General features: G+C 46.0%; 1 protein-coding gene across 1 annotated transcript in view; it reads left to right on the forward strand.

Annotated features, from left to right (window-relative positions):
* The first annotated feature begins 1,527 nt into the window (after positions 1-1,527).
* The window catches only part of PLS1 (plastin 1), a 470,894-nt gene continuing 458,435 nt past the window's right edge, over positions 1,528-13,986 (forward strand). The window contains exon 1 of the mRNA XM_078666421.1: positions 1,528-1,837. The gene's annotated coding sequence lies outside the window, so the exon portion shown is untranslated. The remainder of the gene's footprint in view (positions 1,838-13,986) is intronic.

A 13,986-nucleotide genomic window follows, 5' to 3' on the forward strand; every position in this document is an offset into this window, starting at 1 on the left:
GGTGACAAACAGCGAAGGTCTGGCGATTGACTTAACCCAAGAGAGTCTCTCCTTTGAGTGTTAATTTTCCTAACTGTCTGGACAAGATAATTATCAAGGGTATTCTGTGGGGGTTCCTTTGTTTTCACAGGCATGCTGCTCAATGTACTCACAGCCAGCGTTAAAATAACTTAAAATACTTAGTATTGTTTAAAATGGGACAATATTGCTTACTTGAGTATTAGTCCAGCAGAGTTTCTGGCCCTGCCCTGCCTCCTCGTGCCGATGAGGGCCGTAGAGGGCCCGCCCTTTGCCCGGGCTTCGCTCCGGGCGTCCCGCTCGCGTCCCGCGTAGCTGGTCCTGCCCGCTTTTGTGCTCCTCCCCTGGCGCCCTCGCGGTGTCACAGCGCGCGCCGCCGCGTAGGCTGCCGGGATTCGTAGCCCCGGAGCGTCCCAAGTGCTGGTAGAATGACTCTTGGCGTGGGCAGGGATACCGGTCAAGCTGCGACGTTGTTCAGGTAAGTTTTTGGCGTTCCCAGAGGCTCCGCCGGTCCTGCCCGCTTTTGTGCTCCTCCCCTAGCGCCCTCGCGGTGTCACAGCACGCGCCGCCGCGTAGGCTGCCGGTATTCGTAGTCCCGGAGCGGCGGCGCGTCCCAAGTGCTGGTAGAATGACTCTTGGCGGTGGCGGCGTGGGCAGGGATACCGGTCAAGCTGCGGCGTTGTTCAGGTAAGTTTTTGGCGTTCCCAGAGGCTCCGCCGGTCCTGCCCGCTTTTGTGCTCCTCCCCTGGCGCCCTCGCGGTGTCACAGCGCGCGCCGCCGCGTAGGCTGCCGGGATTCGTAGTCCCGGAGCGGCGGCGCGTCCCAAGTGCTGGTAGGATGACTCTTGGCGGTGGCGGCGTGGGCAGGGATACCGGTCAAGCTGCGGCGTTGTTCAGGTAAGTTTTTGGCGTTCTAGTCCAGGGCTGTCTTCAAAATGTAATATTCTAAACTGCCTAATTAAATTAGGACCCTGCTCTAATCAAATAGGGAAATCCAGTTGCCATTCCAGTGTTTTTGTCAGCTATTTTAGCTGCACAGAGTCCATTCCTATGAAGAATGTATTACTAATAAAGTACAAAGCCCTGTCACTGCATTTTTAGCAATCTATTTTTGAACATATGCTCTAAAACGCACTACGGGATCTTGTGCTACTCTCGCACAGAACCGCAATCGCTCATTTAGTACTTTTACTCTTTAAGTAACAATTTTTTTTACAACCTTATCGCTTTAATTAGGTGACGCACTTGTGAAACAGTTCCTGTACCTCTGCTCTTTTGTGCCACCTCACCTTCTACTTGGAGCCCAACTCAAACAGAGCCATCAAATTGGTGATGAATGGTATTTACATGTGACGCACTACATAACTACCAAACCCGCCCCCTAATTGGCGTCTTCAGTAACCATGCGGATAGCCTACATGATCGCAGGTGGTGAGGTCTATTACACGATGGGCCAATCAGGAAGCACTGAAAATCCGTTATCAGACCTGTACTATATAGGGGCAATATTAGTGGTTGAGAGAAGTGCTCATCAGAGAGCTCCCTGCCCAGGTAGTACAGGTGCGCTCTTCTTAGGTGACAGCGCGCAGCCCAACCAGGACCTTGAGAAGGACACCAAAAGCACCAGCACATCACGGCCAGACATTTATAGCAACAGACCCGTGCTGCAGGTTGCGCTATCCAGATTTACGTTTTACCCATAAGAAACACCAACAAGAGCTGAGCTCACAACCCGGAGAAGCGTCGCTGGAGGTCTCTCAGTCTCGCGCATGGACACCGACAGAGGACTGGAGCGCACAGGCAACTCCTTCTCCATGCAGGTTAGTGTGGCCGCCATCTTGGAAGGGTTCTAGTTCCCGTTCATCTGAAGTGTAACCAGATGACATGTAAAGCAGTGGGTGGTTTTTAATTTATGTATTTATATGTTTATTTATTTATTTATGCATTTTTATACAGCGCAAACTTTACCCAGACGTATCAGAGCGCCTTACAAATGAACAAAGTAAATGAACAAAGGAATGACAGTAGTATGGACCTAGGTACAGCTACTTATAGGTACTCCTGGTTAACGTTACATAATAGCAAGTTAGAGATACATTCAAGATTATAAAATACGAAAAGGCAGCACGAATAGGGTGATACAAGTACAGAATACATCTTTACAAAAAAATTGAGCACTTGCAAGTGTCATGTGGCAGCCAGGGTCATGACCTGGGATGAGGTGAATTATTAATTGCAGGGTCTTTGAAAGAGAAGAGTTTTAAGCTCTGTTTTGAATGTCCGGAAGCAGGTGGTGGTCCGAAGGATTGGAGGTAGCGCGTTCCAAATTCTAGTTGCATTGCCTGAGAAGGATTGCGCCATGAGTCTTCCCTTTTTTTAAATGTTGGACATTCGAGCATAACATTTTCAGCATTGCCAGAAGGTTTAGAGCCACTTGATATTTTGGCTTTGTTGGCCACGTAGCGAGGGGTGGAGGTGAGTAAGGCTTTATGGGTGATGCATGCAGTCTTGTATATTGACCTAGCTTCAATGGGAAGCCAGCGAAGAGAAATCCAGTATGGGTGTGATATGATCATTTCTTTTAGCCCCATAGAAGAAACGTGCAGCTGAATGGAGAGTGGATTTTCGAGGGGATAGGTGCGATTTGGGGAGGCCAGCAACAAGAAAGTGGCAATAGTCCAGTCTGGAGAGAACCAAAGATTGCACCAGAATTTTCAGGTCTTGCTTGGGAATGAAACGCAGAATCCACAAGAGAAGGCGCAGCTATTAGCGTGTGTTCTTGGCCATGTTGTTGATTTGGGAATGTAAGTTGATTCTGTTGTCCAGGATGACACCTAGGGATTTTGCGCTGTCAGCAATAGTGGGTTTGTTGTTAAGAATATTCAGATTATCCATCCATTATTGAACAGGAAGAGGAAAGTTTGAGGTAGAGAGAAGAAGGGATTCAGTTTTTGAGGGATTCAGAATTAGATTATGAGATTTCATCCAATCATGGATAAAGTTGAGGGTGGTGATGAAGATTGAAATGAGTGCGTAGGACATTTTTAGTTAGAGTTGAGTGTCATAAGCAGAGAGGTGATAATCTATTGTCTGGGCACCCCTGCAAGTCGGCGAAGCCTACTCAGCGGGTCCGCGACTGCTTAGAACATTTTATAATATTAACAGATTAATGAAGTGTATATAAATACAGGAGCAAAATGTAAAGATAGCAATTTTAAGGGGTTCTGTAAATGTGAAGAAATGTGAAATTGGAGGCTAAAATTGTGGTCCGTATCATCAGACTGATTCATGGCAGCAGTGCAAGTGCATCAAACAGATTAAAGCATGGACAATGAATGGCCTCAATCGAATTTAGAAAAGCTCCAGCCTTCCCATTAAAATAAATTTAGATTTTTTAAATATTTGTTTACGTATTAAATGAAAATGTTAATCATTTGTGTATTTGTTTGATGAATGCTTGTTACTATATTTTTGTGCACTGTTTTGCGGTTCAAATCATCAAAAATGCTTAGGTTCGGAGACCCTGTCTTACAGTAATTATTCAGTGGGTACCCCTGATCAGTAATGATTAAGTAGGGATCTACAGAAGTTAAAGGTTAAGAAACACTGATATAAGTTATAGCCAATTTATTAATGTTGCACAAATATTAAGTGTAACTGCAACAAATGATGGACGGAATGCTGAATGGTTCAACCATTCTCCCCCAGTCAAGTGATCTGGGGTAAATCCATTGCTCTTTTACCCACTACGCCACCTCAGTTTGGACCCAGCCATATGCAAATCAGTCTTGTCCCTGTGCCTCATGGGAATAGTCCAGACCAAACTGCCAAGCCAGGTCCTCCCTGGACCAGAAACAAACATCCTGGGACCTGTTTCAGGGTATGTCGCCCTTCATCAGCCAGGCTGGCTTGAATCCAGTGGCACAGTGAGCAAGGGACCCACGTCTGGGCATACCCGTCCCACTTAGGGCGAAAAGTGTAACTGCACCAAATGATGGACAGAATGCTGAATGATTCAAACATTCTCCCCCAGTCAAGTGATCTGGGTTAAATCCATCGTTCTTTTGCCCCCTACGCAACCCGAGTTTGGGCGCTGGGTTAAGACTGATTTGCATATGGCTAAGTCCAAACTGGAATGGCAAGATGAGCAAAAAACAATGGATTTAGGCCCAGATCTCTGTCCTGGGGTGAATGTATGACATTGTTCTGTATTCTCTCCATCAATTGTTCTTTTTGCAGTTGTCACCCCGAGTGGGACGGGTATGCCCAGACGTGGGTCCCGTGCTCTCCATGCCACTGGAGTCAAGCTATCCTGGGTGATGAGGGCTGAAAGCCTGAATTCGGTCCTAGGATGCTAGTTTCCAGTCCAGGAAGGACCTGGACTGTCAGTTGGGGCTGGACTGTTCCCATTAGGTGCATGGTCAAGACTGATTTGCATATGGCTGGGTCCAAACTGGAATGGCATGGTGAGCAAATAAAACGATGGATTTAGGCCCAGATCTCTGTACTGGGGTGAATGTATGACATTGTTCTGCATTCTGTCCATCAATTGTTCTTTTTGCATATGCACAAATATTAAGTGTCATCAGAGTTTGGTAAACCCTTAGTGTAAATTTCAGAATTCTTGCGATGGACTGCTGTTCCATGCCGGATCGCTCTTCATACAGAGTGGAAGATCTCCCTTCGTCTAAGGTGTCTACACTGTGACTTCTTCCTAAGGAGCGGTACAAAAGGGGGCGGTGATGGACGGAGCATCTGAACCAATCAAACACTCACACCCAGTCAAAAGATCTGGGTTTAATCCATCACCGTTCTTTAGCCCACTATGCCACCCCAGTTCAGACATGGCTATATGCAAATCAGTCTGACCCTGTGCCTCATGGGAACAGTCCAGCCCGAACTGCCAAGCCATGTCTTCCCTGGACCGGAAACAAGCTTCCGAGGACCGGTTTCTGGCATTACAGCCGTCTTCAGCCTGGCTTGCTTGAATCCAGTGGCAAAGTGAGCAAGGGACTCACGTCTGAGCATACCCTGCCACACTAATGGCGGCCAAAAGCGGTACAAAAGGGAGTGGTGATGGACGCAGCATCTGAACCAATCAAACACTCACACCCAGTCAAAAGATCTGGGTTTATTCCATCACCGTTCTTTAGCCCACTCTGCCACCCCAGTTCAGACATGGCTATATGCAAATCAGTCTGACCCTGTGCCTCATGGGAACAGTCCAGCCCGAACTGCCAAGCCATGTCTTCCCTGGACCGGAAACAAGCTTCCGAGGACCGGTTTCTGGCATTACAGCCGTCTTCAGCCCGGCTTGCTTGAATCCAGTGGCAAAGTGAGCAAGGGACTCACGTCTGAGCATACCCTGCCACACTTATGGCGGCCAAAAGCGGTACAAAAGGGGGTGGTGATGGACGGAGCATCTGAACCAATCAAACACTCACACCCAGTCAAAAGATCTGGGTTTAATCCATCACCGTTCTTTATCCCACTCTGCCACCCCAGTTCAGACATGGCTATATGCAAATCAGTCTGACCCTGTGCCTCATGGGAACAGTCCAGCCCGAACTGCCAAGCCATGTCTTCCCTGGACCGGAAACAAGCTTCCGAGGACCGGTTTCTGGCATTACAGCCGTCTTCAGCCCGGCTTGCTTGAATCCAGTGGCAAAGTGAGCAAGGGACTCACGTCTGAGCATACCCTGCCACACTTATGGCGGCCAAAAGCGGTACAAAAGGGGGTGAAAATGGACGGAGCATCTGAACCAATCAACACTCCCACCCAGTCAAAAGATCTGGGTTTAATCCATCACCGTTCTTTAGCCCACTCTGCCACCGCAGTTCAGACATGGCTATATGTGTGGCAGGGTATGCTCAGACGTGAGTCCCTTGCTCACTTTGCCACTGGATTCAAGCAAGCCGGGCTGAAGACAGCTGGAATGCCAGAAACCGGTCCTCGGAAGCTTGTTTCCGGTCCAGGGAAGGCATGGCTTGGCAGTTCAGGCTGGACTGTTCCCATGAGGCACAGGTTCAGACTGATTTGCATATAGCCATGTCTGAACTGGGGTGGCAGAGTGGGCTAAAGAACGGTGATGGATCAAACCCAGATCTTTTGACTGGGTGTGAGTGTTTGATTGGTTCTGATGCTCCGTCCATCACCACCCCCTTTTGTACCGCTTTTGGCCGCCATTAGTGTGGCAGGGTATGCTCAGACGTGAGTCCCTTGCTCACTTTGCCACTGGATTCATGCAAGCTGGGCTGAAGACGGCTGGAATGCCAGAAACCGGTCCTCGGAAGCTCGTTTCCGGTCCAGGGAAGGCATGGCTTGGCAGTTCGGGCTGGACTGTTCCCATGAGGCACAGGGTCAGACTGATTTGCATATAGCCATGTCTGAACTGGGGTGGCAGAGTGGGCTAAAGAACGGTGATGGATCATACCCAGATCTTTTGACTGGGTGTGAGTGTTTGATTGGCTCTGATGCTCCATCCATCACCACAGCAACCGGTCCTCGGAAGCTCGTTTCCGGTCCAGGGAAGGCATGGCTTGGCAGTTCGGGCTGGACTGTTCCCATGAGGCACAGGGTCAGACTGATTTGCATATAGCCATGTCTGAACTGGGGTGGCAGAGTGGGCTAAAGAATGGTGATGGATCATACCCAGATCTTTTGACTGGGTGTGAGTGTTTGATTGGCTCTGATGCTCCATCCATCACAACCCCCTTTTGTACCACTTTTGGCCACCATAAGTGTGGCAGGGTATGCTCAGACGTGAGTCCCTTGCTCACTTTGCCACTGGATTCAAGCAAGCCGGGCTGAAGGCGCCTGGAATGCCAGAAACCGGTCCTCGGAAGCTTGTTTCCGGTCCAGGGACGGCATGGCTTGGCAGTTCGGGCTGGACTGTTCCCATGAGGCACAGGGTCAGCCTGATTTGCATATAGCCATGTCTGAACTGGGGTGGCAGAGTGGGCTAAAGAACGGTGATGGATCAAACCCAGATCTTTTGACTGGGTGTGAGTGTTTGATTGGTTCTGATGCTCCGTCCATCACCCCCGCCTTTTGTACCGCTTTTGGCCGCCATAAGTGTGGCAGGGTATGCTCAGACGTGAGTCCCTTGCTCACTTTGCCACTGGATTCAAGCAAGCCGGGCTGAAGACGGCTGGAATGCCAGAAACCGGTCCTCGGAAGTTTGTTTCCGGTCCAGGGAAGGCAGGGCTTGGCAGTTCGGGCTGGACTGTTCCCATGAGGCACAGCGTCAGACTGATTTGCATATAGCCATGTCTGAACTGAGGTGGCATAGTGGGCTAAAGAACGGTGATAGATCAAACCCAGATCTTTTGACTGGGTGTGAGTGTTTGATTGGTTCTGATGCTCCGTCCATCACCACCCCCTTTTGTACCGTTCTTCCTAAAGAGGGCATTACTTAGCTTACTCTTTTGTGTGTGCGTGGGTGTGTTTCACCTCAGAATACGGCAGAGTGGAATTCATATGATTGGTTTGTTCATCTGCTAATTTACTAAATTCTTTCTGCCAAGTTTTCAGTCTTATGTGTGTCATTTTTATTTCTGCAGTGTGATTATGTGTGGCATTTCAGTACCTTACGTGCGACACATTGAGTGGCATTTATTGATGTGTTATAAATCAGATGTGTTCATGTGATAAAGTTAATTTTCAGAAAGGAGCATAGCTGCCAAGGTTTCAGATTGCTTATATCTGACATTTTCATAGTTTCAGTGTACCTATGAGTGGCATTCAATGATCAATGTGTGACACTTAAGGGTGACACTTTCTCACGAGTAAAACCAAGCAATGAGGTCCATGGAAACAGATAAACATCAGAATTACACCCATATCAACAACAAGAAACTCTAAGAAGATCTTGAAGCTACTGCAAAGCCCCTGAAATGGAAGGGCACAAATCTCTCTCTTTCATGTGTTTCATTTATTTGATAGCTCTCCTCATACTAGTGTAGGTTGTCAGAGCACTTTACATCTTACACACATTATAGAGGGACAAAGTATCATATGTGTGTAAATCAGTCTATAGGAAATCTTGCATAAGAAAAGTGAGGATTTCAAATTGTAGAATCATTTATCATCCACGCTGGTGGGCAGTATATTTTAAGAGTGTTTGGTTCAGAGAAGCACAACCTTAGGATTAAAATGCCACAGTGGTTGGTTTTTACTAAAAACAATGTGTTCCTACCCAAACGTAAACTTTTTAGCAATATTAGGACAATGAAAGTCTGGGGGTGGGGGGACGTTCTCACGTATACCACGCAGTTTGAATACAGGTCCTTCATTGCAGTTCATAAGTAATTGTGTTTTATATTAGGATTGTAACTGTATATAACAAAAAGATCTCTGTGACAAAAGCAGTAACCCAGTGAGCTAGCCACATAAAATGCAATTAATTGCTCCGCCTGCTACACGTTTTTTCCACCAGGCATATTAACCCTCTGTGCTACTTCATGGTGGGTGAAAACTGCCACTAGACAAAACGCTGATCTTGCTCCAGCAGGAACATTATTCACAAGAGTTATCTTGGCATGATTTTAATGATGCCAGAAAACTCCTGGACAAACCAGGAATTCGGAAGAAGGTGGTTTTATTTGTGAAAACACAGTGTCCGAGAGGGAGAGGCTGCCCCCACATCATTGTAGTTAAAAGGACCGATTCCCATGTCCTTCTCACTCACGGGCAGAACCAGTAAACCAAAAGTAAGCAGGCCCAGCACTGGCTACAACTGCTTACAATGCACAGAACACATGGGCCCCTGCACTGCATGAAGTAAAGTAAAAGCAAATTGAAACACCGTCAGGACAGGGTAACCTGACGTATGCAACATGCAGTCCCCTGCACCACAACAGCTGAATCAAACAATACTTTATTATCAAAAGAAAAAACATTCCTACCTTAGAAGTTGAACCAGCATAAAAACCAATGGGAAAAGGAGGCCCCTGCACTTCGAGGAAAGCCTGCAGTAACCTTCACAGAAAGCTAGGCCCATAGTCTCACAACTCTGCGCTGCAGCGTGTTGCTGTTTTGGGCTGCCCTGAAGTGTCCGTCTGTTGAGGTCACGGAGAACAGTCAAACTCTCGCTGGAGGCAGCAATTCCTGGAGGCTTAGTTCCATTGTCAGGAAATTGAAATAAACAAGAATTTGCAATGCAATAAGTCTTGCATTTACGTGAGTTTGAGCTATTGACATTGCAAATGACAATGCCTTTTATTTTAGTTTCTGTTTTTAAAACATAAATAAAAGGCATTGTTATTTACAATGCCAATAGCTTAAACTTGCGTAAATGCGAGCTCTATTGTATTGCCAATGCTTGTTTTTTAAAGCCCCCGGGGATTAAGTGGTTTGTCAAATGCAGGTCCTACCAGGGGGCATGGACAGACAGGGAGATAGGAACTTGGATGTTTAAAACACCGGTTCACTACATCGGATCACGTTCCTAAATAGCATGGTGAAAATAAAACTGTTTTTCTAAAGACGCCTCCCGCGCTGCAGCTTTTCCCTCCGAATCTCAGATATCAAAAAACACTGTCCGCTCACAGCCATCTCCACACATCTCATATTAACAGTGACGAAGACTGAGAGGTCGTCACTGTGCTCCTGTTCGTGGGTCTAATTGAAAGGGGGTAGGGGCATGGGGGGGCACTGCGAAGTGAGTAGCCACCCCCAAGACGTCAGGTCTTGTAAGCACTATACCAAAGTTCCAGATTTCAAAATGAAACCGTTGAACCTGAACATTCTAGCTGCGTCCAATTCAGTCAGAGTGCACATTTGTGCGACTGAGGCATATTTTTCCACGCAGCTGTCAGGAATGCAGACCAGAGCAGGGCAAGTCTAGACGGATCTACCAAATAAAATGCAGGAGCCCCAAAGGAAACGGACAAAGTATGCGGCACATGACAGTTTTCAAAGATGAACTGAGCTGAACAAAAGAATTAAATGCAATTAATTTTCAGAACACTTGGGAGCGAGACATCAAATGAAAATAGGGCCCTTTTGAAGACACCGAGCCAGAATGCTTCAGGCGTGGTGGGCCGTCTGAAATCCCTTGCGATTGGCTAAAATTGTACATTTAAAACCACACTGAACAAAAGCCTACCTTTGGTGCCCTTCACTACATTGCGATGCTAGAACCCAGTAAACTAGGAGCACACCCTCCTATGTCACAGAAACAAAGATGACGTCGGCCTGTCCAAATGGGCCTCCCTAAAATTGGACAGTGTGGTAACAAAAAAGCCAGATTCCCAGTCACGTACCCGCGTTTAACATCAACGCTGATGCAAGCCAATTGAAAACAAGGACGTGGCTTAAAGATCCCTTCTGAAACTATATTGATTCCAAGAAGCCCTTGCAGAGCGAGCATCACATGCGCGCTGCAATGCCAGGCGAGACCTAAAAACACATCCAGCTGCCACAGTCTGCGCCGAGTCCAGACCTTGCAGCGTTATTGTCAGACAGAGTCTGTCCATGTGCACTGACCTGACAGGCGCCAGCGGCCCCACTCTGGCTCAGGGCACCAATTTAAGAGAGAAAGAACAGTGTGATCCTCTGCAGATAATGCCGCACATGGCGGTCAAAAGGCGTCAATGGCACTAACCAGGAGTGAGTTAGGTTAGCACCAGTTGCTGAAAAATAGCAATACAGGAAAGGCGCCTCTCCCAATTCACTAGGATGGTTCTACGCTCACTGCTACGAGCAACATGGAACTGCAGACCACACAAAATGGCCATGGCGGGTCTCGTAGTTTTACAATGCAGTCATCTGAGCCCAGCCCACTGCAGTAGTCACTCGCGTTCCCTCACATGTCTCCCTTACAGTGCACCAGTGGTGTGAAGGTGTTAAAAATGCTTGACTACTGCATTTTAGTGCAGACCACCACATAAAAATGCGTTAGTCTAAATCCTGATGGGAAAACATCAGGAACAACAAGGCTGAAGCCACGAGTTTCGAAAGCCCGCAAGCCAAACAACGACTTGCCCGAACAACTGTTCAGCTGTTGACCATGCAGAAAGTAAAAAAAAATCACCATTTACCTGGCCACTGGCTAAATGTTTGAGATTCTGCACTGCTGGCTGCCTGCCAGGCCACTACCAGAAAAGCTTCCCTATTCACCCAGCAGCTGGTTAAATTGTAGCGATTCTGCATTGTTTGGCTGGCTGCTGTGCACGTAGCAGCAAAACATCATTATTTACCCAGCCACTGGCTAAATGGTAGAGATTCTGCCCTGCTTGGCTGGCTGGTGACCATGCATAAAGCAGAAAAATTACCCTATTTGCCCAGCTGTAGTCTAAATAGTAGAGATTCTGCATTGTTCAACTAGTGGTCATGCCAATAAGCAAAATATTTTGTTATTTAGCTGGTATTTGGCTAAATAGTAGAGACTCTGCACTGTTTGTCCGACAGCTATGCAGAGAACAAGGTAACTTTTTACTATTTACCTGACCAGTGACTAAACAGCAGATATTTTGTACTATTTGGCAAGCACTCAAGCAAACAAAAATCTTCACTCATTACCCAGCTGCTGGCAAAGCAGCATGCGTACAATTAGGCGAGCAACCATGTAAATAGCAAATAAATGTATTTATATATGTATCTGCTGGTTAAATAGCAGACATTTTAAATTATTTGAGCAGTATTCTGGCAAGTAGCAAAGAGTGGAGTGGAGAAGTGTGGCTCAATGGTTAGAGCGGCAGACCCCGATGCAGAGGTCTAGCCCGGGACCAGGGTTCAATTCCCTGCCTCGGCGGGTCTTGGGCTCAAAATTCCACGGACCTGATAATTCTTCCCTCGGTGCCTATTACAATCATGGAGTCCCACTCTGCAACTCTGGGCAATAGCTTGCTTAATCTCCACAACGGCCCCACAACGCTAAGGATGCCTGTCCTCCACCTTGAGGGTGCCCAGGATTGGACACCTCACAGGGAAAGCCAGGATGGGTTCCACAGCGGTATTCGTACAAGCGTCTTGAGACCCTGGCGGGTGAGTAGTGCGCTATACAAATATCGATTTACATTTACAAAAACACTTCAATAATTAACTGGCAGCTGGCTAAATGGCAGAGATGATGTACTGTGTTGTTGGTGGCCTTGCAAATAACTTGAAAAGAAACTTCATTATTTACCTGATGACTGACTAACTAGTACAGTGTGCACAACATGGTGAGTAGACATGCAAATAGCAGAGGAACTTCACTATTTACCCTGCTGCTATCTAAATAGCTTACATTTTGTTCTATTATGCCTTAAGCAAATTTCAACAGGTGCTTACACTAGGGAGAACTGCAAACAAGGAGTAAAAGCAATTGGCATCCATCTCCTTATAAAAGCTAGGGTCCTGCTCTAATAATTAATTCACAAAAAGTACTTGCAAATTCCACACATATGTTTTGCAAATGGAATTATATTTTGCAAACCAACATAAGTACCGTTTGGTCAGTTCACAAAATATTGAATCACAGGGGGGGGACAGAATAACCTGCCTAATTAACATTCATTAGACAGTGGCCAATTTGCAACTGTGATTGGCTGTAATAACAGAGATGGGGGCCTGCTAGGGGTGGCACTCCATGATCTCTAAGCCTGCATTCCAAAATGGAAACCTTTCTTTCTTTTTCTGACCACCACTGTATAATTGAGAGTCTTCATTCCAATCTCATGGAAGAAGTAAGAACAACTATAGGCCTGATTTGAGGATGGCGTTAACTCAGTTAAGATGGCGAAATTTAGAGTTGTCTGCTGGCCCTGTGGACAGCTCTCTACATTGACAGGGACTGTTGTCATGGTGGGTCCTGTCTATGTACGAAATGTTTGAAGGACTGTAAAGTCAGTCATGATGGCCAGCCAGCAAACTTTTAAAAAAAGTTGTTTTTGAAAAACAAAAAACACTAACGGTCCCACACACTGGGAGTTTTCTCCCAGAGTGATGGGGGCATTATTTCATTTTCTATCCCTTACAGATCGGTTATAGTCTAAATTTGGTGGACGGTATGGAGTCCTTCCTTCAACAGCTCCTTCTCTGTCAGGCCATCAGTGGAAGTATTCATTCGAAGAGCCACAAGCAAAGGAATGTGACTATGATTAATTGAGCAGAATGTCATTGGAATATGGATGCATTTACCCAGTAAATCAGAGTAAGACATGGAGGGCCAGATGTAAGAAAGTCTTATTTTGCATTTCCTAATGGAATCGCTATTTAGGAAATGCAAAATCATATGTACAAACTTTGTGATTTCCTATTAGAGATTTATACAGAGTAGGTATTGCTATTAGGAAATTGCAAAAAGAAAATGCTATTGCATTCCCACCTATGGGCCAAATATGGAATTGTGTGCATTTCCTAAATTGCGATTTCCTAAATCCAAACCCAAGAATGCCTCTGGGCTTAAGGGCACCCTGAAATTTGTAGTGCACATGTAAGTGCACATATGCCCTAAGGGCTTATGTGCGCTTTGTAACATTGAAAAAAGCATTTTTAAATTTTGTACAGGGTTACCATCGACTTTGAGTCGCTAGTATTAGCATTTCCTAAATTCCCAATTCGCATTTAAGAAATACTTTGTATATGTGCTATAGGAATCGCAAATAGGTAATCCCTATTTGCATTTTGTAAATCGGGGTTGCAATTTGCGATTTCTAACTGGTATAAATAGCAAATTGCTACTGGTTTTTGGCCTTTGTACATATGAAAAGGCTGTTTTGCATCTCTTAACTGGCCAAAATTGTGATTTGGCCTGTTAAGAAATGCAAAAAGCTTTCATACATCTGGTCCCATAGGCATCAATAGCATAGGAAAAAAGAAACTCTGAGATTTGTATTTGTCTTTACTACAAATATTGCAAGAAATAAGACACTGAATACACAGAGACATTTTGTTACCTCCATTATTGTAATCTATGTAACAATAATTTCACAGTTCCATTTTAATATTTATTTTTCAGACAGGGAATATGGATCCACTCTT

The sequence above is a fragment of the Lissotriton helveticus genome, chromosome 11 (genome assembly GCF_964261635.1).
Source record: "Lissotriton helveticus chromosome 11, aLisHel1.1, whole genome shotgun sequence".
Classification (NCBI taxonomy): domain Eukaryota; kingdom Metazoa; phylum Chordata; class Amphibia; order Caudata; family Salamandridae; genus Lissotriton; species Lissotriton helveticus.